This window comes from Patagioenas fasciata, chromosome 3, assembly GCF_037038585.1.
Source record: "Patagioenas fasciata isolate bPatFas1 chromosome 3, bPatFas1.hap1, whole genome shotgun sequence".
In the NCBI taxonomy this organism is placed as follows: Eukaryota; Metazoa; Chordata; class Aves; order Columbiformes; family Columbidae; genus Patagioenas; species Patagioenas fasciata.
The window spans coordinates 62126616-62151997 of record NC_092522.1 but is presented as its reverse complement, the minus strand read 5'-3'; the positions used below and the strand labels follow the sequence as shown (position 1 = coordinate 62151997).

Here is a 25382-nt window from a genome sequence, read left to right as displayed (position 1 = left end):
TAAAACTCAAGCTGTGCATACTCTCACTATTCAACGATGCTCTCATTTGAGACTCATCCCTGCTTATACAGCCCAAGCATTTGAAGTCTGCATAATACTTTTGACCATTTCTGCTGAAGCTCAGAGTTGGGAACCTGACTCTCATCATGTGGGATATAAGTAATCCTCATTTTTCACAGGAAGTTATCACTATCCAGCAAAATGAGAACAGAGCTCCAGATATAAGAGTAAAATTGACAAAAAATATTTTAGTCATAAAGAGCTGCTATTCAATGTATAATCACTAAGCTAAGGGGAGAGCAGTGCTATTCCTAAGAAGAGAAAGGAAGATTAAATAGCTTGCATAGATCACAGACTAAGATTACTTCATTAGCCGCCTTTATTTTTTTTCTCCTCTTGCTAAAACAAATCCATAGCAGTTAATTATTTCCAACTACACTCTTTATTCCTGAAGCATATACTATCCACACTTCGGTGTCCACTTTATGTCACCACTGCGTAGTATTATCCACAATTTACAGCACTGTATTTTTTCAGTATTCAAGGTATCTCACGACTGATAACGCAGCTACAGACAATGCAGCACTCCTGCGATGGTGCACTGTGTCACTGGAACCCTTTATTCCAGGACAGAAATTCTCAACTTGGGAGTCACAAATAGCATTCAGGAATTCCAACCACCTGCTCTTTTCTCAAAATAGATGAGAGGAGGTGGTCCAAAGAAATCTGGAGTGGCTTAGGGACCATTTTCAACCTGCAGTGCATCGAGGCAAGTGTGACCACAGATAAATATGACAAAAGCAAGAACATTAACTTGACAAGGAAATTTTAGACTCCTCAGCATAATTGCTGGCACATTGTAAGAAATGTGGTCAGCCACAGAGCTGGGCTTATAAGGAAGAACTGCGTCATATAACACATAGACAACATCTCTCTCAAAGTAATGCCACACTACAAGGAAATGCAATATAAAATGTGATTTACATAATCTATTTCCAACATGCTTTGTGGAACTTTCTTTTCCCTGAAAAAAATCAGCATCTGTACCTTTTTAACCCAGATTTGAGACAAAAGAATGTCAAAATACTTTTATCCAACTCTTGGCTCGTGTTACCTTACAAGGACAGGTTATAGAAGAGGAGCTAGGACACAAACAACCAAAGAAAGAAGCTGAAAGGAATACTGCAGTCAAGAAAGATGTTAGCCTCTAAAGTTCACAAGCACCTGGTTCTTCAAAACCAGCTCAATTGGGCTTGTTCCCGAAAAGAACATTTAAGCACTTTAATCTGTTCTCATATTGATGGCCGAGCAGAGTTGAGGGGTTTGGTTGAGGACCAAACTTGCAACAGCCGCTGGGAGCAAAGCAGCAGTGCAGATACCGGGCTACAGAGCCATCCTACAGCCTGACGGCTTCCAGCTGGGCTCACACAAACATTAAACCTCAAGAACAAAAACAACAATTAGGAAAGCAGGAAAGAAGGAAATATCTTAATCTAATGGTGAAGGTGGTATTACAGCAAGAGCTCAAAAATATTAACTCTGCAGTTTCCGCAGCCAACTTGCACGGACTCCTGGCGATGAGGCAATGCACTGATTTCAACTTCAAAAACTAGTAGTAAATGAGACATTTTCTTGATCTCCATGCCACATACGATAGCATCTTCTCCTCTAACAGTAAGAGAGACCGAAGACTTTCTGACCTGTGTTCCTCAATTATGACCTTGACAGAATGACAAGAGGTGGAGATATTAGTAACAATTGTACTAAATGTAACACACAAACCACTGGGATGCAGTTGCTTCTCAGTGTTAGATACCTACAACACTGAAACAGATTCTCATTTGAATTCATGTCCAAATCCTTAGATACAGATATACACTGTAAACCAGCATCTGAACCACCTTCAACACAGCACTGAGGTGCCTCTCTGCTCAAAGAGCTGTGAATAGTAAGAAGTGCAAGAATAAACATGAAATAAAAAGCTATCTAGTTCAAATGAAGGATGGCTGTATGAAGTTCTTAAAACATTAATGTAACAATGGACAAAAATAAATGTGCTATTCTGCAGTTTTTCCATTCCTAGCCCTCTCGCCCTGCTGTGTTCCCGTGGTGCTGCCTGACCCTGCAGCCCAGGAGATCACAGCACAAGCAGAATCATCACACCAGCTACAGAACAAGCATTCAGCAACGGGCTCCAAGTCACTCACAATTACTTTATAAAGCCAGATTCTTCAAAATGATTTCATATAAACTGAGTGTCATTAGGGAGGCCTGTATGTGTTTGAAACGATTCTCTACCAATTATGAGTTAGTCCAGCTACAGACACAAATGCATCTAGTGTTGGTTGAGCAGCAGGTCTGGAAAAGAGAGGGAAAGCTGCCCCTGTTACACTGTACCTATCATCCCCAGCAGTTCCTTTATTTCTTCTCAATTTCTGCCTTATCACGGTCACACAATGACACAAAGAGAAAAAAAGAAACAGTTACCAGTCAGATAAAACCAGCCATTAATAACACAACCAGCATCTCTCAGCTCTTGCATGAACTGTGGCATTCAGAGGCCTCAATGGCCTCTACAGAGCGTGATTAGAAATCACTATCCCCAAGTTATTGATGGGGAAAATAAAGCACACTAAGGTGAATTAACTAGTCCAAGAACATAGAGGCCGTGAGTCACAGAGTTGGGGTTAAAGCCTGTGCCTCTGGAGTCCCAAACCACTAGTATCTCCAACAGGGTGGTGGGTTCCTACATTAACTGTAAAGGGAGAATAAGGAACATCTGATGCTGTTGACCACCAACAGAGAGCAAACACTGACATTTAAATGGCACCAAGTAGATAACATGGTGCTAACTCTGCTTTGGTCCTTTCAGGTTCTCATGTTACATGGGGTCAAGAGAACCCATTTTTATAACCTTGAACACCTGATTTTCCTACCTTAATGGCACTTGCATGTCAGTCTCCCATATCTCTGCCATATGAACTCACAGATCGACGCTATGTTAGCAGTCTGCTGTCCCACTCACCCCCACCTCTACACAGTACTGGTGGGCTTTGCAGATATTTTCTGACAACAGACTCATGAATGCAGGGTTTATCATAGCTATGGCAGGCCATGGTGTTTAGTACTGCTATCTTCTGCCTTTTTACACTGTGGTTAAACTTCTTTAGTCACTTTTTAACTACAGTGTCCTTGGCCCCATCCTCTTTCTTACCTACTCCCAGATCGCTGTCCAACCTCATTCTAATCTCCCTTCCTCCACTTCCCTATGTCCTTGTGAAGAACCATCCATCAACAATTTCTTTGATATTTCCCCAGCAGTTTCTCTCTAGTAAGCAGCCAAAGTAAAAATACCATATACCAAAATAATTCAAGAAAATTTTGTTCCCAAGTAAGAACTCAGTAACTACACGCATGACAACTACGACCTTGTGAGCAGTCGTAGCTTTCAGTTATGGCCTGTCGCATACATCTAAGCACCCAGTTCATTTACTCGACATGCATTATTTTCAGACAAAAGGGGGATTGGACTAGATGATTTTTTGAGATCTCTTCCAATCCCTAACATTATGTGACTCTATGATTCTGTGAAAAGCATTTCAGCTGATGACACCCATTTGAAATAGAGAGAAAGCCTCCAATAAACAGAACTTCTGTGACAACCTACACTAAATCCACAGCATGATCTGTGTGCGCAAAGCCCACTTGGCCAATTATTTCAAATAATTTGAAAACAGTGAAATCACAGATTTTCAGGAAGATGTATGGTTTAATTATAACTTTTATTAGTCCAACTGAAATCTCCAATCAGCAAGCGTAACTTCAGTAACAGAAGTGTACCAGAGACAACTTTTCAACTGGTGAACACTGTCATATTTCTGTTGTAAATCAGCTAAAATACACAAGCTTTACCAAAAAAAAAAGTCTTGGATTTGTCCACAACATACGCAAAGATGTTTGCTTTCACTTCAATTAAACTTTTTTTTTTCCAACCATGAATCACCCATTTAAGTAATCAACATCTGATATACTCTAAGGAACACTTCATTCAATGTAAAATTAAATACAAAAAGAGAGCAAAAAGTAACAAAAGGAGGACATTATCAAGCTGTTGATTTATTTTTTGCCTTTTGCTAGCGTAAGTATTAAGTAACTTCCAGCTGGTTGTAGATCAAAAATAAAAGCTATGCCAAATAATATAGAGTTCTCAATTTACCAGCTCAGTGCAAGTGAACTACTTCTAAAAACATTATTTCAGAAGAGTATTTCTGCTATTAAATAATATGCTGTGTTTTGCTCTCAGAAACTCTCCAAAAGAAAAAAAAAACTACGTACACAGACACACCAATGAAGTTTGTAGTGGGGCTTGGGATTTACACCATGTGAATAAAAATGATGCTGGATTCTTCCTTTCTGAAACTAAGCAAATAACCATATGGGTGCTTTTTTTGATGAGCTATTTACTGAGGCACTGGCAGTCATTTATTCAAGAGCGTGCCTAAAAAATAAACAAACAAACCCAGAAAGCATTCAAATGAGGAGATTTTTTTTTCCAGATATCAAAAATACACACTCGGCAATACTGCCCTGTCACTATAAGACAGTCCACAATCCAGATCACAGAGGGGAAAACTTGCTGACCTGGAGAAGTCCTGCTTGACTTCCAGCATTACGAGTAACCACATAATACCTGCTGAGGGAACAGCAAGAACAGAAGCTGCTTTCCCTCAGTGACACCCACTCCTCACCATACCTGTTTTAAGCAAAAGAGTAAAGATTCATTCAGCAAAGGTCCTTAACTACAATGTATGCAGGTATTTTCTTTCAAACTAGCACCAAATGAGATAAAGATGGGGAGCATATCAAAACACAACCACATAATGCAGCCATCAAAACATCTAAGAAACATCAGGAGACAGAACTTTACTAGAAGTTGCTACAAATAGTAAATAAGTGTTGATAATAAATCTGATATTGTGAATTTAGCATTTCAGTCAGAATGGTTACTACAAATACTATTCTATTCTATTTTAAAATTCCATTCTATTTTAAAGACCTGTCCACACTGCAGTTTCACTGCATGGTAGCATCAAAGGTTAATCCTACCCCTGGAGGATTACGGATCTATGCATGACACACTTCACATCTCCACAGCGTATTTATAGCTCAGGATGGCAATACACTTCACCATCTCTTTTTTTTTTTTTCAATTATTATAATGGTCCCCTGCAAAGAAGGAATTATAATTAGCTTTACTTTACAGAAGTTAAGGTAATGGCAAATCAAAAGATTTGTACAAGATTAAAAATAGCAATACAAGAATTATTCCCTTCAATGTGCAAAGGGCAAACCTACTGGATTCAATCACATAGCTTAGCATAGACACATTTTTCAGGTAATGTCTCCTCCGAAGCCCATGGAAATCATGGTGTTTTAACAGTCTTCAGTCCATAAGACAAAACCTGGTATCCTTAATTACAAAAGCTTAGTATATAAAGATCCATCACCTACTGCTCTGGCCATATGTTAATACAGTCAGAAATGACTCATATAAGAAAAAGCTTTGATATCACAGACTGAGAAGCTAAGCCTACAACTGGGATCACAGTTTCTCATTGCCATTTCATATGAAACAACAGACTCACATCTGTGACTTTTAGGAAAATAAGCAAGGAAAAAATGGTAAACAGTCTCTCTAAAGAAAGAAGAGTTGTGGACAGTCATCCCAGATACTTTTTTACCCCAAACTGGCCTATAGAAAGTCACATCTAGATTTATTCAAGAGCTAGTAATGCATACATTAATCTTGGTTTTGCATCTGAATAAAGCGGTTGAACTGAATGCTTACAAGGTCCAGGGCATGAAAAGGCTTTAACCTGAGATTTTTATATCTCCTTATCAGTTTTCCTCTTCAATAAATTTGTATTTTAGTAAGAGTTTAACCAAGTACAGGAGATCACCTACCAAAATGGTAGCCTACCACCTTACAGGAATCTGGGCAAAGGGACCTGGTATTTCCAAAGTAAGACAATTTACTGATCAGAAGGCATCTAAAACTGACCACCACTTAAGCTACAGTTCAGTAATTCTTACACAGGAGTAGGAACGAGGGAGAAGGTAAAGGAGAATTATCTAAGAATTAACCCAAGCAAACAGCAAAAAAAATGGTTGTGTTGTAACAGCTTTTATTTTCCCTTTACATTTTTCCACTGCTACAATCTCAGAGTGGAGACTTCCTTGTGAAATGGCACCTCAGCCACGCGGATGTCAACTTGAGAAACCTGTGAGCTGCTCCACAAAGACTAGAAGGAATACCCTGATTTAACATAACAGACAGATAATTGTGTGGGTTTTTTTCTTTTACACGACTCACATTTTTGAGCTGTATCGTATAACGAGAATTTTATAAATAAAAACACATTTGCTTCTACCTTTACCTGACTTAGGCAGAATTTAAAGGCAATTTTAAGGAACAGCTTGGAAGGGCGGCAGAACACCGCATCTCAACATGTTTTCCAGGGTGGTGGTTCACAGCATGAGCTGGTGCAAACCTCCTCAGTGGCAACCATGATCAGGGAAACCCAATGGCATTCAAAATACTTGGGAAAACACCTGCATTTCTAAAGAGTACAATAGGCAACACATTCTTGTATTAACAATAACACCACATAAATTCAGAGGAGTGAGTCATTCCTCCATCCATTACTTACAGACCAAAGAGATTAGTCTGAATTTATGACAAGAGTTCTTGCTCCAGCTATAAAGTACACCCCTGACATTACAAAATAAACTGATAGTAATTTAAAATTCTAGTTTCTACAGCATGTGTATTTTCCTCACCTTTGTTCATCTGCTTAACATCCATGACACTTCATCTCTTTTATCAGTGTTTATCTCTCCCAGTTCTGTATTCCTGCCTCTCCTCCCTCTATATTTTATTATTTGCAATCATCTCAATCCTTTACTTGCATTTCAGCACCATATCATTAACCAGATGTCTTGGGCTTGTTAAAAACAAGACCAGTTCTCTTTTAGTGATTTTTCTTTCAGCGAAGTTCTTCTAGGTGGCTGTACTTTTCTGAGTTTTAGCCTGCATATTTTAAGTCGGATGCTGTACTCTGTACTGATAAGAAGACCAACGGAATGCTGAAGAAGTTCGTGTTTAGGTTTACTACTATGGTAGCTGAGAAAGACTGATAAGTTTTCCCACGTTCCGTTGTGAGAGGGGCGTATTTGAGGAGGGGTGGATGGAACAGGTGACTAGAACTGACCAACGGAAGTATTCCATCCCATAATCGTCATACCCCCTATATAAGGGGGTGATCATGAGGGTCACTCTCTCTTCAACCATGGTTGGCATCCAGAGAGGACCCTGTCTGTCTGCCTGTGACCTACAGGCCTCGGGCCCTGCATCCCTGCAACCAGGTTCTGGTTTGCTGTGAAGTCCCGCCCGTGACTTCCGGGGGCCTGAGCTGCACCTGCTGGAGCCGGCAGCTCCGCACACCCAGCTCTGCTGCTGGAGTGACGCCAACTCCAGATCCAGCACTTGAGATTGGTTTTGTATATTTTGTATATATTCTCTGTTTATTAGTAGCATTAGTAAAACTCTTTAAAACCTTCCAACTTGAAGTCTAAGTCTCTCTTCCTTTCATCTTATCCTATCCTATCCTATCCTATCCTATCCTATCCTATCCTATCCTATCCTATCCTATCCTATCCTATCCTATCCTATCTTACCTTACCTTATCTTACCTTACCTTATCTTACCTTACCTTACCTTATCTTACCTTACCTTACCTTATCTTACCTTACCTTACCTTACCTTATCTTACCTTACCTTTGATCTAAAGGAAAGGGGTGGCGGGAGGTAAAGGGGGTAACAGGGAAAATCTGCCACGGTTTACTGCCGCCTTGCCTTAAACCGTAGTACCAGAAAAGAATTTATTTTTGTTATCTGTGCCCACGTGCAAGCTCTAAAATAACAACTGCAGTCAGAGCTGATGAATGGACCAGACGGATGGCAGTCTCTCCACCAGGCTCTGGCCAGGTGACTGATGGGGTGTGAACCACATATTGGGATGCAGACATGGGGTCTCTGTCGAGCACAGCCCAGGAGCCCAACTTCAGAGACAAAGATCTCCACAATTACCCTCTTACAAACACACTTCCACGAAGTTTAAAACAAAAATAAAAACCACAGTCCTTCTGTTTCACTGAAGTATTTTATTCCATTACTCAGAAGTAATCACCCTTAGGCTCCAGCCCCATCTCTACAGGTTGTCAGTCACTGTACTTTTCTGTATCTTCTACATACACGACACATGGTGCTGTTCATATTGGCTTTCTGGGTCTGTAAGCGAAGAAGAACAATATACAAGAGAGAAGAACAGCTCTTACAGATCAGGAAAGGGATGAACAAAGCGAGTTTACGTCTAGCTAAGGGGCAGGCTTTGCACTCTGCAGTTGGTCTCCTTCAGTTTTTAAGTGAAATCCTGAACATGAGATCCTAGATGCTGCTTGTAATACCACTGGAAAAGTAAGTAGAGTTTGAGGGCTGAGGACAAACGGAAGAGCAGTGTTCTGCAATTGACAGATGTGCTCTACCATTCCCCATTCTTCACTCTCCATTCTCTTTTTTTGTTTCCTTGAAACCAAGGCCATTTCTACCTTTGGCTGCTAAAGGCTAGAAAGCTTGTGTTCAAACCCAACTTAGTGCAAAACTGTATCAAGTTTAAAAGGTAAATCTTGCTGGCATTAAAAGCAAACAAAATCTTTGCATCTCAAAAAAGCTTTCTTTCTGTAAGACTGATCGCCCATGGCAAATAATAAAGATCAGTTTGCTGCATACTCTTGTCTTCCAACAACTGTTGAAACACTTGAGTCAATGAGAAGCTCAATTCAGCATCCAGATTTTGCAAATTCATGCACCTTTAAAAAAATATTTTTCTCAGCATTTGAGGAAGGTGAATTTCAAATAATAACCACCACTTCAGTAGTGAAGATGGTGAAGTTCAGTAACTTTCTTTGACAGGCTCATTACAATTGGGCACACGTTGATGGAAGGTGTTCTCCCAAGTTTGGTTGCAAGTCCAAGTCAACTGTTTTTATCAACTGCCCCTTTAAAATTAACATTATCTACATGGCCATATACTAAAAATCAGAAAGAGGTAAAAAGAAACAGGTGGAAAACCACTGGTGACATTGAGAAAATGTCTAACCAAATGCATCCAGAGAAAAAGCCTTACTGTATGGGAAATTAGCTTAAATGCATACAGGCAGGTGTACAGTGGGAGAGTGACAGACAAGCACACATGACAGAACATAACATTTACAGAGTTGTAAAATTACTCAGTTTAAGAGGGTTTTTATTATTATTAAGCCATGCAGCCATATTACAAAACTAATTGAACTCTAAAGAATTAAATCATAATAGAAGCCAATGAGAAGAATGAACTCTTCAAGCAGAGAATTCAATCAAGTTACCAATACTACAGTTAGAAAAGACAAATTTAGACCCTTCCATCTCAAGATAAAAGTACAGTTAATAAGGTGACTAGATGATGACTTTTCATACACTAATTACACAGGTTTGAATTTCAGGCATCACCTGTCTCTGTCAAGGAACACTGATGTATCTTCAGCACCTCTTCCAGCTAATTACCTAGAGGCAATGCTAGAAGTCTTTCTATGGCAAAGCACTGTATATCCTCATTAAGTACAGCGTATCCACACCAGTATGTGTGTGAACGCGTCTATACATGTGGGCATTACGCAGATATTCACAGGTAAAGTATACCTTCTGTTTAGAGCTTTGTCCAAGAGGAATCAGCAGCAGCAGTCCCTTCCAGCATATCACATGTTGAAGCTGACTGCAGAGTTAGAAACAAGTCTCAGGTTTATCCTCCAAATTCAGTAAGAGCAACGGAATTTCAACTTATTTCTTTTAAAAAGAAATTGTCCTTTCATCTCAATAAAAATTGACATCCAGCCACATGTTTCTGCTCAGGAAGGAACACTGGGAATCCTAATAAATATTACATGCTGGTTACTCTGGTGACCCAGTTCTGACATTCAATGCCACATGGGGTGTACCTTTTTTTTTTTTTTTTTTGGTAGAATCTTCAAGGTAGAAGTGAATCACCTCTGTGTAAACAGGGTGCAGTAAATTCTTTCAATTTCCACACAACATTGAAAAGGTAACCAGCTGCGGAATACAGCACCATTTGTTACCCTTTTTATCCTGTTTAGGGGTTCTCAATAAACTGCTCTTTTTAACTGAAGTCCTGACCACAAGGCTGTTTGATTTCATCAGGAATAAATGGAATGCTAAATATAAACCACTTCATCTGTTTTTCTAAAGAGGTCTGCCTGTGGCTGCCCTGGAAGCGGACATAGTGAATGCCATCAGCAAAACAGAGGAAAATATCCTACATGACAGCTTGAGAAGCAGGGCTTCTGAAAAATAATTTAAGGATGACAAGACTATTGCACAAGCCCGCTGCAGCCTTATCGCTCTTTCAAAGGTTTTATGTAAAGGGTTTGTGGCATGAAAAAATATAACTGCACACATTATAAATAAATGACACCTCCTCATATGCAAACATTATAAATGCCTACATATCTGTGTAGTATTGTAGCAATCAAAATGAAAACATACTCCTAGTCACTAGTAATAAAATTGACCAAAGCCCATAAGGATACACAGTTGTACCTGGATCCCAAAGGTAGCCCTTTCCACTAACAATAGGAAAATGAATGGACATGCAATAACACAGCAGAATTGACAACTGTCCATCTGCTTTCCATGACTGAATACTAGGTTTAATATCTATAAGGAATATCAATGGCACCATTACATGAAAATAAACATTACTAATGACTCTAGCTCAGTACTGCACTTAAGCCTAATCATAAACTGACTTTGCTGTAGTATGACTGAAACATGTGCTTAAATGCTTCCATGGAGTGCCGACCACAAAACTTGGTTGTTCATCTCAATTCCTGTCCTATATTCCACATTTTATACCACATACTGTGCTATTTGGACTCATAGAAGTTGTGGAGTCACAATTCTCAGAGGTGCTCAAAACCCAACTGAACAAAGTCCTAGTCTGTTCCAGGTGACATTGTTTAGTTCAACCCCTGTGCACAAAGCAATCTCCAGAGGTGCCTTTAAAACTCAATTATTCTGTGATTCTGTATAGTCATAGATTTGGGTAAACTCAGGAGAATGAGGCTTTATCTCATTCAAATATTAGTGTCAGAGTGGAGAGGTTTTTTTCGGAAATATAAAAGGACACAAAACCACTATGGCCACACTGCCCCATTACAAGCATATACATAATTATACATTTCATGTTCATGCATGCAAATATGAAGTAGTTTGATTTTGGCATGGTTAGCATTATTTGGTAGGGGTTTTTTTATTGGTAAAATATCTCATGCATTTTTATATCAGAACTGCCAAGTCTTCTATACCACTATAAACAATATACCAATATATGAGCACCAGACACTGCTCTTCAGTATATAAAACTCTTCATTATTTATTTCAGATAAGCTGCAGTCAAATACAAGCTAGGCAATATTCCAGACAAAATCCTTCTTTGTTAATGTTTCAGGCAATTTCTAGTTTTTATGAAAGTTTAAAGAGCGCCAATTACACAATTCTCTAATGCAATCAATAAGTAAAGGGAGGACAAGCGGGATTATGTATCTGTAAAAACATTCTTAAATATACTAGAAGGAGAAGAGCGTTACACATCTTTTGCAATGGGGTACTTCAGAATATATATGTGAAAAAAATAGTGATACTCCGCTCTCTTCTCTCTTACATTATCTTCAAAAGTAAGGTCCAGCTCAGGTCACTAGCTAGCTCAGTATAAACCTCGTTACAGAACAGCCTTTAACATGACTGCCTTGCCAAACTCCCTAATGCAGATACATCTGTAGAAGCACATCATAGTTTTAACCAAACACTTTGTGGAATAAGATGACAAAGCTCACTTCAGACATATACAACATTAAGGTGTTAACATGACCCAAAGGGCACCATAGCACTTTTCCTCCTCTTTCTTCCAATTCCTGATGTGTAATATCAGAAAGCTAAAGAAGCAGAAGGGCATTTCAGACCTTGTGCTGCTCTTATTGCTTCTCTTCTCATCACGTACATGTCAGTCACATGACACCAGTGCACCAACCACCTATATCCATCGTATGTATTTTTCAGGGAGTGTTGTCAATTCGTGCATTCCAATGTCACACCTGTAAGTTCAGTGGCTCTGCATGATCTATGCTAGCAAGATATTCCTATAGCAATGTCCTAATACAGTGATTCTACATTCTAAATTTAATATTATAAAGCCAAAACATCTAAACCTTAACAGAAATCTCAGAAAACATGGATTTTTCAAACCTCTGCTGCAAGATGGAATTTCTAACAATATTGTTCCTAGTCAGACCCTTGGCTCGCATGGTCTGTGATGTCCCCTCTGATCTGAAGGACACTGCTGAGTCAATATAACTGTGGGCTACTCCTGAAAGGAATAGTTATTGTCCAATCTCTCCTCCTAGCACTCACATAACCTCTGCTTCAGGGGTTAAGCTGGCAGGAAACCATGAAAAATTAAAAAATAAAAAAAAGAGAGAGAAAGAAAACAACTGAGGGATGGAGAGTCTGCTTTTTTAGCAGTAACCAGTCACTAAATTGGCATCACTCTAGTGTAGACCACATCTTGTCTTATAGTCATGATGTCATCACCACTCTTGCCTACATCTGTTCAATCAGATTTTGGAATTACATGGCTGTGAACATAAATACTAAATGATTATAGAATTATGTATCTACCTCTTATTTTAAAATTAGTTTTCCTGAAAGCATTTTCTAAACAATTATTTAACTCCAGATGTATGTTTTATTTTGTCATACTTTGACCTCAAGCTTTTTGTTTCAACACCCACATACACTAGTGAAGATCCATCACAAGTTAAATTCAGGCAAGAAAATCCGTAGGAGGAAAAGTGCAATAATTATGATAATTATGATCTAAACTACTATCAGGCTCCTAATAACAGATAATCCATGTCTCTGGCCATTAATACAATAATTGAAAGATACCCCAAAGCCTAGAGTATCGAAGACATGACCGCATGTTTACAATGGTTCTTTCTAACCTCAAATGCCTGTGCACCTCTGGCCAAGAAACAGACTGAGAGAAAATTTAATACAACCTCAAATTCACAGTTCCTGCCTGATGACTTCATGATGCTAAAGGAGGAGGAGGGAAGCTGTGTTGGACACAGAACTGTCACAGTTTATGCTACCAGTCCACCAATACAACCTTTTCCATCTTCGCCACCAGCAAACCTCAACCATCGGCTGTCCTGCAAAGGTCACACTGCTGCCCAGAGAGAGCTGTGAGGGGAACATAAGGTGCCAGCTGAAAGGCACTTCTGCTGCTACCCTGTCTGTCAGGCTTTCCAGAAGAGAAAAGGAAAAGGAAAAATAATAATTAAAAAAACCCTCAACCTTTGGTCACTAAGGCAATGCTAAAACAACTACTGCACTCACCTTTCACTTGGGTGAAGCCACTGATTGGTATGTGGAAAATTCTAGCCATGGACAGTCTGCCACCAAGTCTTCATTTTCAAAACCTCTAAGCAGCTGCTAACTTACTTGACCAACTCCTCTACTACATTTGGTTTGTACTACACCTAGGCTGATTATTTTTATCATTGATAACATGCTTGTCACATCCATCCCTAGTTAGTTAGTTTTCATTCCTCTTATGATTACTTACTAACAGTACTATTTCTACAATTGCTCTGAAGACATTTTGCAAAATCATCTATGGCCATCATACGGCAACATTTTCTAAGCTGCGCCCAGACAAGCCAAGCCAAGCCATGCTTTCAGTCACAGTCCCAACACTTCGAGCACTTTTTATTAAAAGCTACCCCTCTTTGCTATCACAACCACAGAACGGTTGAGGTGGGAAGGGATCTGTGGAGATCGTCTAAGTCCAACCCCCTGCTCAGATCAGGGTCAGCTAGAGGAGGGAGTCCAGGGCTATATCCAGTTGGGTTTTGAGAATCTGCAAAGATGGAGACTCCACCGTCTCTCCGGGAAACATCTTCCCGCATTTGACCACCCAAGTGACAACGGCAACACAAAATTGTGCTGCAGTATCCAGAGAGCTAACATCATAGTGAGGAGGAATTGTATGCATTGATGGCAGAATTATTAAACAGCAGTAGGTGGATATGTTCATTAAAAATGTTATTTCAACTCTTGATGGACTCCAAATACTCTGCATGCACTGCGTTGCTTGTTATGTGCCATGCATTTCACCCTGCAAAAAGTACAGCATATTTTAGCTTTATGCCTATGAAGTCTCACTGAAATAAAAGCTATACATGAAGTGTTTCCAGGAGCTAATCCCTAAATAATTTTTCTTTACATACTACAGAAAAGCATAATACAGAAAAATGGAGAAGTATACCCAGTCTCTTTACCCAAACCATGTTTTGCTTCCACACAGTAGATATTAACTAGTTTCTATTTTCAGTTCTGAATCTGGAAGGCTGGAAAGAATATAAATATATTTGTTTTTACCTTTGATGCTGCTCATCATTATGCTGAGGCATATTGCTATTTGCCAGGAGGTAAAAGGAAAGATGAAATTAAGTGGGAGATAAGTCACACAAATGGAAGATATAACAGACTGTGAAGTGCACTAGCCAGAAAAAAAACCCAAAACCAGAAAAAATCCACCAACTATATACATAGCACGCTTTCTTCCTCTGAGACATTTTTTGCAGATGACCTTTCTCAATTTTATACTGAGTCCTACAGATCAATAACCACTTCCAATATAAAGGAATCTGCAAAACATGGGGGCTATACAGAAAGCATAATTTATAGAGATTGACTTTATAGAGGTTGACTATTGAAAGTATTGCGTGGAAAGTTATAAAAAATTCTACTCATAAAACAGATTTAGAGTGGTTAAAAGCAAAAATGCTTGACTACAACTTTAAGTTAATGTATAGTAATGCAAGTATTAGGAAACTGCAACCTCTTAGAAGTGCTCACTTATCATTTCTCTAATTACATATTTTTAGCATTCTGTGCCTTAAGACAAAATAGTACTGTTCAATGAAGCCAGAAAATACTGCAAATAATCTCTCTCTGAAAGTTTCATTTCAGAACATCAGATTCATCTTATAAAAGTTACAGAAGTTCAAAGAGAAATCCCCAGCCTAAAAGAGAGTTACATTTCCCAGCTGTGGAGCAGGTACCTTTGGAACAGCAGGACTGAGCGTGCCCATCACCTTCTCCTGGCTGCTCTGCACATGGACATTGCAGCCATCATGCCCAGCATGGCACAAAGCAACTGGAGATGCTGCTGGACCACTCAAAGTCAACCTAACGTTTTAAATGGAGCAACTTTTCTCTCTTATCTTTTACCACTCAAAACATGTCCTGTGCAAGGCAAAGGATCCAAAGAACAAAACTTATGAAATGTCATTTCTCTGTAATCAGATAGCCATAACACACATGAAGAAGAAAATTTGAGGACAGACTAATAGCTTTAATTCTAACATTAATTCTTAACTTCTTGATTTCATATCCTTGCTTCCTTTTCAAATAAGCAGTTTGGTTTTCCTTCATTTTTGTTTCCTCGTTTTTTCTTGCTACAGAGCTGTTCTTCCATGACATGATGGATACTCACGACAGCAGAGAAACCATGGCAAACTTAAAAAACCTGGGTCTATCTAATTTTAGGTGTGGACAGAATGCAATGTAAAGACCACACAATCAGGTGCATATACGTACTTGGGTATATTTCAAAATTGCAAACTCCACTGTAGACTGAAAGTGCATGGCACTGGAACTCAGCTGACACAGCCCACACTTCAGATAACAGCATAGAGCAGTACAGCTCCTACAAGATTCAAATATGCAAATAATGGTTTGCAGTTTTGGCTGAAATCTTAGGCCCTAAGGCATAGTCTTCCCCCCCCCCCCCCCCACTCTTTCTTTCCCTCAATTTTCTGCAGAAAAAGAACCTGTATCCAAGTCATTAAATAAAATTCTTCCACCAAAATATTTCCATTCATTTGGGTAATGTTTATTCACAGATAATCACCAATGCAGGCATTTACCACTTGATTTTCTAGGCACTTAATTTTTCTAGCAAATTAAGGTCTTTATTTTATTAAAGTCATATAGGACCATTAGCCTCAGTCATGCTAGATGCAGCACTTCACTCTCCCAAGGGACTCCTTGGCTTTTTCAAACACAGATTTTTTTTTTATTATTATTTTTTTTATTCCCCAGATAATCCCCAAGATGTACATCATGATTTAGTCACACAGCACTAACCTGTGTGTATCTGTCTGGATCAATTCCAAGAATGTTTTTCATCCCTTACTCTTCCATATTAACAGATCCAAAGGATTAAATTCAGGAAGAAAGAGAGTACATTTGCATACAAATGAGCAGTAGCTTCATTCCCTATCTCCTCTGGTTAACTCAGATGCTATTTTTATTTCTGCAGCAGATTATCCCTGTCTTTCAAATCAGCAGATATGTTGAAGGTCTTCCCAGGTGCTCGCCTAACTGATTCTATCTACTGGACAACTTATATTTTAGCTCAGCTCAAGACTGTGTCTTTAAAAGTAAGAAATGAGGCTGGTAATGAAGTGAGACAAAATCTGAATTCCAAATTTATGAATTGTAGATTATAAGAAAGGGCTAACAATCAGAAAATGAAATGTTAAGTAACATGTTTTGTCTCAGCAGGAGCTAACCATAGTCAGTATTTCAAGATTTGTCTATAGCACCACAATTATGGGGTGAGGAGAGAGTATTTATATCTATCTATGAGTACAAATTTCAAGTTCTGATCTTTCTGGTGCTGCAGAAATGCCAACTACCATAATTTTACGTTGCAAGGCTTTCAAAGCAAACCAAATATTTAGCCACAGTTACATATGAATAATACCACATATACCAACATCAGCAGGTGCAATACTTGCACAAAATGCAGAACTCAGAGGTAAACCTAGATATAAATTAAGAAAAGGTCACTAAAATGCTGAAAACCTGGCTTTAAATCATTCCCATGTCCCAAGCGATTTCACTGCAAGACTCTCTCAACACACTGTAAAAGCTCCCTGAAATCTCATGCATCATTTAAAAATTCTGCCTATTTATCTGTTTAAGGATTAATGGCCATGTCATCTTCCCCCACTCTTTCTAAATTAACAGGGACTGACAACTTTTACTCTGTGGCAGAAAATTCCACTATGAATCGTACCGCAAAGGGATGGCCACATCCCAGTGCACCTGAAGGACCAGTGGTGCAATCGGGCCTTAGGAAGAAGAAAGCCCATCTGTTTCAGAGCAACCACCATCCACTGTAAGGGAAAAAAATGGCAGATGGAACAGCTTTGCTAATCAACCTATAAAATTTTCTTTTTGTTCTCTAGTTATAAACCGGGGGGGGGGGGGGGGGGGGGGGCAGGGGAAACAAACAGAAAAAACAGTTTGATGGTTTTTAATTAATCGGCCTGATCTGACTGGAACACAATACTGTTATTCACAGTCACAACTTTCTGATCACTAAAGAGCATCACAGAAGACTAGTAGTTCATACATTTTAGCTCTGTGTTTCTGATCTTAGATGAAAGGCAAACACATGAAATTTAACATTAACTCCAAAACATTCAGTGTTTGCAAGTTTCTCCCTTTAATGTCAGCCTGTATTGTTCCCAATCTTTACATTTTTATAAATTCACCTAAATGAATTCTGTACATTCTGAACACGAATTCCATCTCAATGAGGGCTTACATTGGGAATACATGGTTGAAAAATAAACTCCCTTGTAAATTTAACTTTTGTTCTGGTGAGTTCATATGATAAGTTTCCTGATTAAAGCCTTCAGCAATCTGTAGGGTCTTATGCTAAGTAACAACCTCAAGAGCTCTCTTATTTGTCTCAAGGTTTGGGATAATAGGGAATGAAGCTTCTTATTTCTGCCACTACTTATGATAGTGCTCTGAGGCTTCAGCTAAGATGAGGATCCCACGGTGCTATATTTAGTGCAAGTATAATACAACCTCAAATTCACAGTTCCTGCCTGGTGACTTCATAACCCTAGAGAGGGAGGAGGGAAGTTGTACTGGACACAGAGGTGTCACAGCTTATGTTACCAGTCTGCAGATTCAACCATCTTCCACAAAAATTAAGAGTCCCAAAAGTTTAAAATCTACATATGAACAAAAAGGTCCTAAAAGTGAATTAACATTACTCATATTTTACAAAGGGAAAATGAAATCCGAAAAATATTAAATGACTGGACAAAACAGTCACAAAAGACTGAACAATTGGAACAGGCACTGAATCACCACCTATTTCTTCCTGAAAGACTGTCCTCCTCCTTTGTGAGCTTTTACAGATACAGCTGAGGAACAGAGCTCCAGAAAGCTCATGCTCACTCACTACATGGGGAGAACTTTTTTGGTCATAAAGGAGCAAGCTGTCAAAGTGATTAAAAAGCCCAAAGCTTTTATCCACACAGAAATCTACCTGCAAATTAAAAGAGCAGAAACAATTCACTACAAGGAAATTACTTAGAAAATGTCTCATCACAAAAAGGAAGATAAGATCAAGAATAAGATCAAGACTGGAGAAAGCAAAGCCTCTCCATTACCTCTATAAGCCAATACTGCTCAGCTGAGCTGACACTGAAGATGCAGCTCAGATGAGAGTCTCTAAATCTGAACCTTATATTTACCACAGCCATTAAATAACCAACACGTAACATGTCCCTTTTTTTTGTTTGTTTTACAAAAACCTCATCTGCTCAGCCAGTTAGTTTGCTGCCACATCTCAGAAACAATGCAAGTGGCCCTAAAACAGCCCTAACAAGAAGTCTGATCTACGCTATGCTTACACAGGCTTAAATTAACATCTTACTGTCTCCCTTGGCAATTTAGTTTACTGGCTAACTGTTCTTGCATTTTTAATCCATGCACATTCAAAGTTCATTTTTTCAGGCTGCAGCAACATAGCTTCATTACTTCTTTTACCTTGAAGAGCCAGAGCAACCAAGACCCCAGCTTCTGTAATACTGCTTTCCGCACGCAGCCTTCCTTCAGTTTCTTTCCTGCTTCTCTCTACAGTTTATGATGGTTTTGTGTTTGTCCTTTCATCTTCAAATGGCATTCAGAACTAAGCACAGGCTATTGTAAAACCCAACCGTTGCCACATAAAACCCTCATGATGAGCTTAGCAGATTAATCTTTACAGTGCACAACTGAAGTGCCCATAAACTGCCAAGCATGATCCAAAGAGAGGTAGAAGCAATTAATAGCTCATATACACAACAATCTTAATAAGTAAAACTAACAGCAACCTCCAAAAGGGAAGAAATGGCACTAATTACTCTACAGAATTAGTTTTGTGTGGGCTCAACCAGCTCAGCTGACCTTCCCTGGAGCTGCTAAGCACTAGATCTGATGAAGAGGAACTGGTGAGAGCAAGACTGCCTCCTTGCCCCTTCACATCATCTTAGCTTTAATGTCCAAGATGAGCATTAATAAACAACTTCAGTCATTAAGAGTCAGTTAACAAGCTAACACAAATTATTTAAGATTTGCTGTAGGCTAAGAGCATGCACACAGAAAATGACTGTAAATTGGAGTGATGTGCAGCGACTCTTTATCTTCCCTAATCTGCTCCTCCGTTGGAGGCTGTGCAAACGCCCATCGCGTTGCAGCATTTAGGGAAGAGAGCCTCAGCCCAGTAACTAGCTCCAGGAAAGAGATCACTGCAAGTATCTTCAAAATGAGGTCAACTGTGGGATTAAAGCCTATTATTGTCTGTCACTGGTGCAATTCTAATCCTTTAACACCTACTCAGATTGATTCTTCATCATTAGCCTGTACTGACTTTTTTTAAATTTCAGTTTCTCTAAATATAATGCACAGCAGAAAACACAATTGTGTTCTTATTTTTCAGCACCTTCAATTTGATATATAAAATGGACATCGTTCTTTAAAATTGTAAATCTTTTGACATATATTTCTGTGCTTATGTGCTACAACTCTACTAAACAGCTTTTAAGCCTTACTGCATGCCAATGAGGGATTTAAACATTAATTTTTAAGCAATTTGTCATAATGTGAGTTGGCACCTCTCCTGCCTAGACTTTTTGAGGTCTTTTCACTTTTGAGTACCAACTATTATCACAAGTGGTAACTCCAAGCTGTTTTTGGAGGCTCCCACAGTAAATGCAAGCACACCAGGTATTCTATAGTATGAAACCGAGAAAATCCCACTATGTGGTTGTGTAGTTAAAGACTTTCTTCTGGCGCCTGTGCATAAGGTAGAGAACTCATGCCACACAGCCAAATTTAATTCAGGAATTTTGTGACATTCATGCACTCAATATTTCATCTGCCACAATTTTTAAAATATATTGTACCCACTCATTTCAACACTAGAACAGGTGCAACATGCCAAGCAACAGCCTAGTACAATCCCAATTTAGGTAAAATGAAAGCATTTCATGAGTGAGAAGACGGCTTACCAGCACAGATGCTTTCAGCTTCAATACACCAAACCATTTGGGCACTGGACTCTTCTCTCAGTTAGAATAAAAGGTAACAAGACACAAAAAAGCAGCGCATTCCAGAGCTGCCTCTTCAGCAGTAATAAAATTAGTCACAATTACCATCTGTCATTAATATGCTGTGTGCAATAAAATATTATATAATAATATAGCAACATTTCTTCTATTACTAGCTTGTCTTCCTGAAAAAAAACCCTAAAAGACAACAACGATTACACATAATAATATGCATCTTTTCAAAAATGCATTATTTATTTTGAAGCTAAACCCATGACTGATTCTATTGCAATCAGAAGAAAATTTTCAGTGTTTTCGATGGGCTCAAGATCTGACCCCAAATTTTGTGGTTCACTCTCACAGCTCCTGGAGAGCTGACAAACTTTGTGTGCTTCTAAGGACAATTCTTGTGCCTTGCTTGGGCACCGTATATCAAGAAAGGTAGAAAAAAATAACGCAATTCACTTATCCATGGCAACTGTCAGCATACAGACTGTGCAGAAGTGGCCTGTTTGGCATGGCCCAGAAGGAGACATGTGGGCAGGTAACCTTATTTACAGAAGCATTAAGCAGCCTTCAATCCAAGTGGCTTTACAGATACTGCTCCAGTTTTTCTAAGCACAAACTTTGGCTCTCTTTCTCAGAGCCCCCTGCACTAGACTGCAGGATCCAGGACTGCTTCAGAGCTGTGCTCTCAGCCTGGCATTCAACTCAGTTTTCACTCTTCTGCCTGAATATGAACCAGTGGCAACAGGCTCTGAAGCAAGTCCCATTGCAATGTCAGAGTGAGAAAGAAAAAAGAACCACAACCAGTCCATAAGAGACAGTAACTGCACAGATTTGCTGTTACTTTAACACTTCAAAATTAATAACTTATTCTACACTATTAGAATGCATTGTAGTACTGATCCCCTACAGGCAGAATAGAAATCAAGTTTAAGCAGGATGAGCGAAAATTAAAAAGATTTTCACTGAGCTTCTCACAAATGAGTGTGTTGTTTAGATTTAATTATTTGTTTTCTTCCTTTAGAAACTGCCCAAAAACCTAAAAATTTCATAGGTGACAATTTCTGTACCTGTTCCAAGTTCTGAAAAAATAGGCAATGAACAATGTAAACCAACCGACCCTCTCACCCAAGCATATACTTCCAAGAAGAGCCATTATGCAGACAAGTGGGGTTTTTTTTAATAATTCAACCTGAATGCATTATTTTTCCAGGAACATAGGTTAACCTAAGTGATTTTCACACTGTATGTTTAAAAGGTATAACTCAGTTGCATTGCATTTGTGTTTTCATCTCTCTACAGACCACATACAAGCTGAAAAATGACAGTATGCGTTGAGATGTCATCTCAAAAAAGACCGATTTGGGGCGCTTTTGATGGCAATCACATTAAATGTTACTTCAGATTCCCTTTCCCCAAAGGAAAAGACTGAAATAATTGATTTTGTGGAATTTCCGCGGTCTTTCATTAGAACAATGACAGACACTCAAAAAGACTTCTGACAGTATGAGGCAGACAATACTGGGAGAGGAGTATCTGGTTATCTTAGCACACAGCTCCCAGCAGACTGCCTTCAGGTCCCATTAACTCCTATCAACTAATCTGTCTCAAACAGTCCTCTGCATTTCTCTTGACAGCTACAACTGAGAGGGTTAGTATTTCAGTAGTACTTCGAAGCAATTTACAGATTATAAATAATGTTGCCACTGGATATTTACTTACAGGTAAGAAAAAAATATTGCAAGGGCTTCTAAGCTTCATTTTCTTAATGAAACAGAAACTTGCACATCTGAGACAAAACGAATGTACTTTTTTCAACTTCCAGAGGAGCTGTGTGACCAGTTTTCAAGTTACTGAATTCTGTACTGAGCTTGGTATTACAGTTTGTGACATACTGGTGGCCAGACAAGATGATTCATTCTTCTAAGTCACAATGTAGACCCTGACATGAGGATTAAAAAAACTTTTCATCATTGTTCGCACTGACATGCAAATAGCTGGAAAGAAATACTCGTACCAAATTAAATTTGTTTTGATGCAAATGAAATAATCTGCAGAGAACATTTACATTCTTTCTCTAGGAGATCACATAATTCCATTGACTTTGGTAGCTTTCAATCTTTCATTTTTATTTAAAAATAAGATTGTTCAAGTAATTTCTCTAATGTTTCCAAAAAACAGAGTTGCTGATTTGTTTGTTTCCGACTGGACTCCTAGAAGAGGACATTCAAAACTAAAGCTCTGCAAATAGTGACAGAACTGAACAACACTGGCCATCACAGATCTTCCAAGAAAATTAAAATCAGCTGATGTTAAAATAGCCTATTAACCACCAAATAGCTTGGTCTCCTAACTAGAAGTTATTGCAGCTGCAAGTCATTGACAAAAATCAAAAACTAACCAACCAACAACAACAACCCACAAAAAAATCCACCAAAAAACACCACCACAAAATGCCAATCACTTTTAAAATAACTGAGCAGAGGCTTCCAAAGCAATGGAAAATGTGACTACCAAAATACAACTCAGATGAAAAATGAACTACTTGTCTTCAATGAACTAAAGAAAGTAAAGCATTATAAACAGGCCATAACAAAACCAGGTTCTGTCCAGAAAAGGAAACATCCAGTCCTAGTGATTAGCAGATCTATTTACTCACTGCTGGGAATTCCTGGAAGACATCTGTTGAAAAGCAAGGGCATGCCCTGCTCTGGTGGGAATGCTACTTCTCAGCACCTCACATGGGAGGAGAGACAAAAAGACAGGGGATCTTGCTGGGTATTTTCTTTCTCATTACTATGACAGTGAGAGCTTCTGCTTTGATCTCCTTTCTTCCTCTGCTCTGTTCTTCCATCTCATCTCCTCCACCACACTTGAACAGCACCGCACTGCAGGGCAGCCAGAGCCAGCGCCCTGTGTGCTTCCCCGTCAAGCCAAAGCATTTAACTACATGGTGCTTGCTACCAGACCTCCAAGTGAAGTTCCTGCTGTTACTAGCTTCTGCTAATGGACGTTACTATCATCACCTTTTTTTTTTCTCAAGTAATTACATGTTAGATTCCACAGGAACTTTTATTTTTCCAGTGACTGAAGCACTCTAATCCAAACTGACTGGTTTCACTTCCAGTTAACTTTTTGAATCTTTTCCATTTATGAACCAGTACAGAATCCATAATTAGATGGTTTCACTTTTAAAAACTGTAGGCAGCGTCTTTCCCCACAAATGCTAAAATCCAAATAGGCCAATTAAATAGTAAGCAAGTTCTTGCTTAATCTAATGAAAAGCTAAATTTTCTTCCCTTGATTTGTTCAAATATTAAGAACTTCAGCTTCCATAGTACTTTCTTTCAAAGACACCTACAAGGATAAAATTCTGGTTTCTTGGACAGCAAAAGCAATCCCATTTTCATAAGATTAAACATTCTTTCTTATTGAAGTATTATTTCAAATGGCTCCACAGAAATCAGATTTATCTTGTTGCATGCAGCAAGGCAGCCTGTCAGCTGAACTGCAGATCGATTTGCACCCATCAGTTACAAGTATATGTGGAAGTACTATAAAAAGGGAAATCCAGTATCTTGAAAAACAATAATGCCTGTATCAAAGCAAAGATGCAGTCTAAATTTAATTAAGCTTCACCGTCATAGAAGACTCAAGTGTTATATAAATCTCTGATACAGAGAATAAGATACAATATATTTAAATACTGCTCTGTCATACACCAAGGAACTAAGATAGCACTTCACATTAGGGTTTTTGTTGTTGTGGGGGGTTTTGCTGCTGTTTTGTTTTGTTTATTTTTTAATTAAGGAAAAGATACCTATCACAATTCAGGAAAAAATATTAACATTTAGATTTAGACTCTAGGAAACAATCTTGAACACGTTCAGAAAAAAATAAAAAGTGCATTATTTTAGGAAATCGGCATCACAAAGTAGTCATTAAGTGTTTCTCAGAAAAATGATGAAAAATTCAGCTTTATTCTCAGCTAAACCACCTATGCCAAGCAATACAAGCCCTACAAGATACAGGGAAATCACAAAGAGACTGGAACTGGAGCACACAAGCAAACAAATTACGACTAGCAGTCCAAAGATATAACAACACTTTGCACTTATGTAGCATTTTCCACATTCAAAACACTGAAAACATCAACCAGAAGATATCAAAAGATATTATGCTGTTAAAAAAAATAATTGTAAATCAGCTCCAGCTACATCAATAATTACAAATGCAAGTCATATGATGAAGTTCAAAGAAATACATGTGAAACTTTCTTTGACTGGAAGTTATTTGCCTCCATTTCAAGCCAAGCCTCATGGAAAATTCAGTAAGGTCAGTCAATTAGCTTCTATCTGTCTTGGCTCATACAGCCTATTCTGTCTCTTTGAAAGTAGGATTTTCCTCTACGGTCCTCTCCACAGTGCTTTACCTTGTCTAACTTTGCATGCCTCCAGAAATTCTGTCCCTCGGAAAACCTTCAATCCATTTTTTTCATATCCCTTATCAAAAGCAAATACTGTTCTCTCCCTAGCCTGCAGCTCAGACTGAAGGTTTGATTTTAAAATAGTATTTCTTTCTAAAGTGAGTCATCTTAAATGCCAGTGCTTTACATTTTAGTATCAATGCCATCATCATTTTAGATCAAGCACTGATGCCGCCTATGGATTTACACATGAAGCCCTGTCAAAAAATCCAATTTGGTTGGGAATTAATCTCTCATTAATTTTGCACTT

At 38.7% G+C, this 25382-nt stretch overlaps 1 protein-coding gene across 4 annotated transcripts in view; it reads right to left on the bottom strand.

Moving 5' to 3' along the window:
* Window positions 1-25382, bottom strand: part of TULP4 (TUB like protein 4) — a 157881-nt gene that overhangs the window by 76528 nt on the left and 55971 nt on the right. The window contains exon 1 of one of the 4 annotated variants that reach the window (XM_071806458.1): window positions 19100-19120. The exons of the other annotated variants lie outside the window; for them this stretch is intronic. The gene's annotated coding sequence lies outside the window, so the exon portion shown is untranslated. Of the gene's footprint in view, window positions 1-19099; window positions 19121-25382 lie in introns of those variants that run through there. 4 annotated transcript variants of the gene reach the window in all.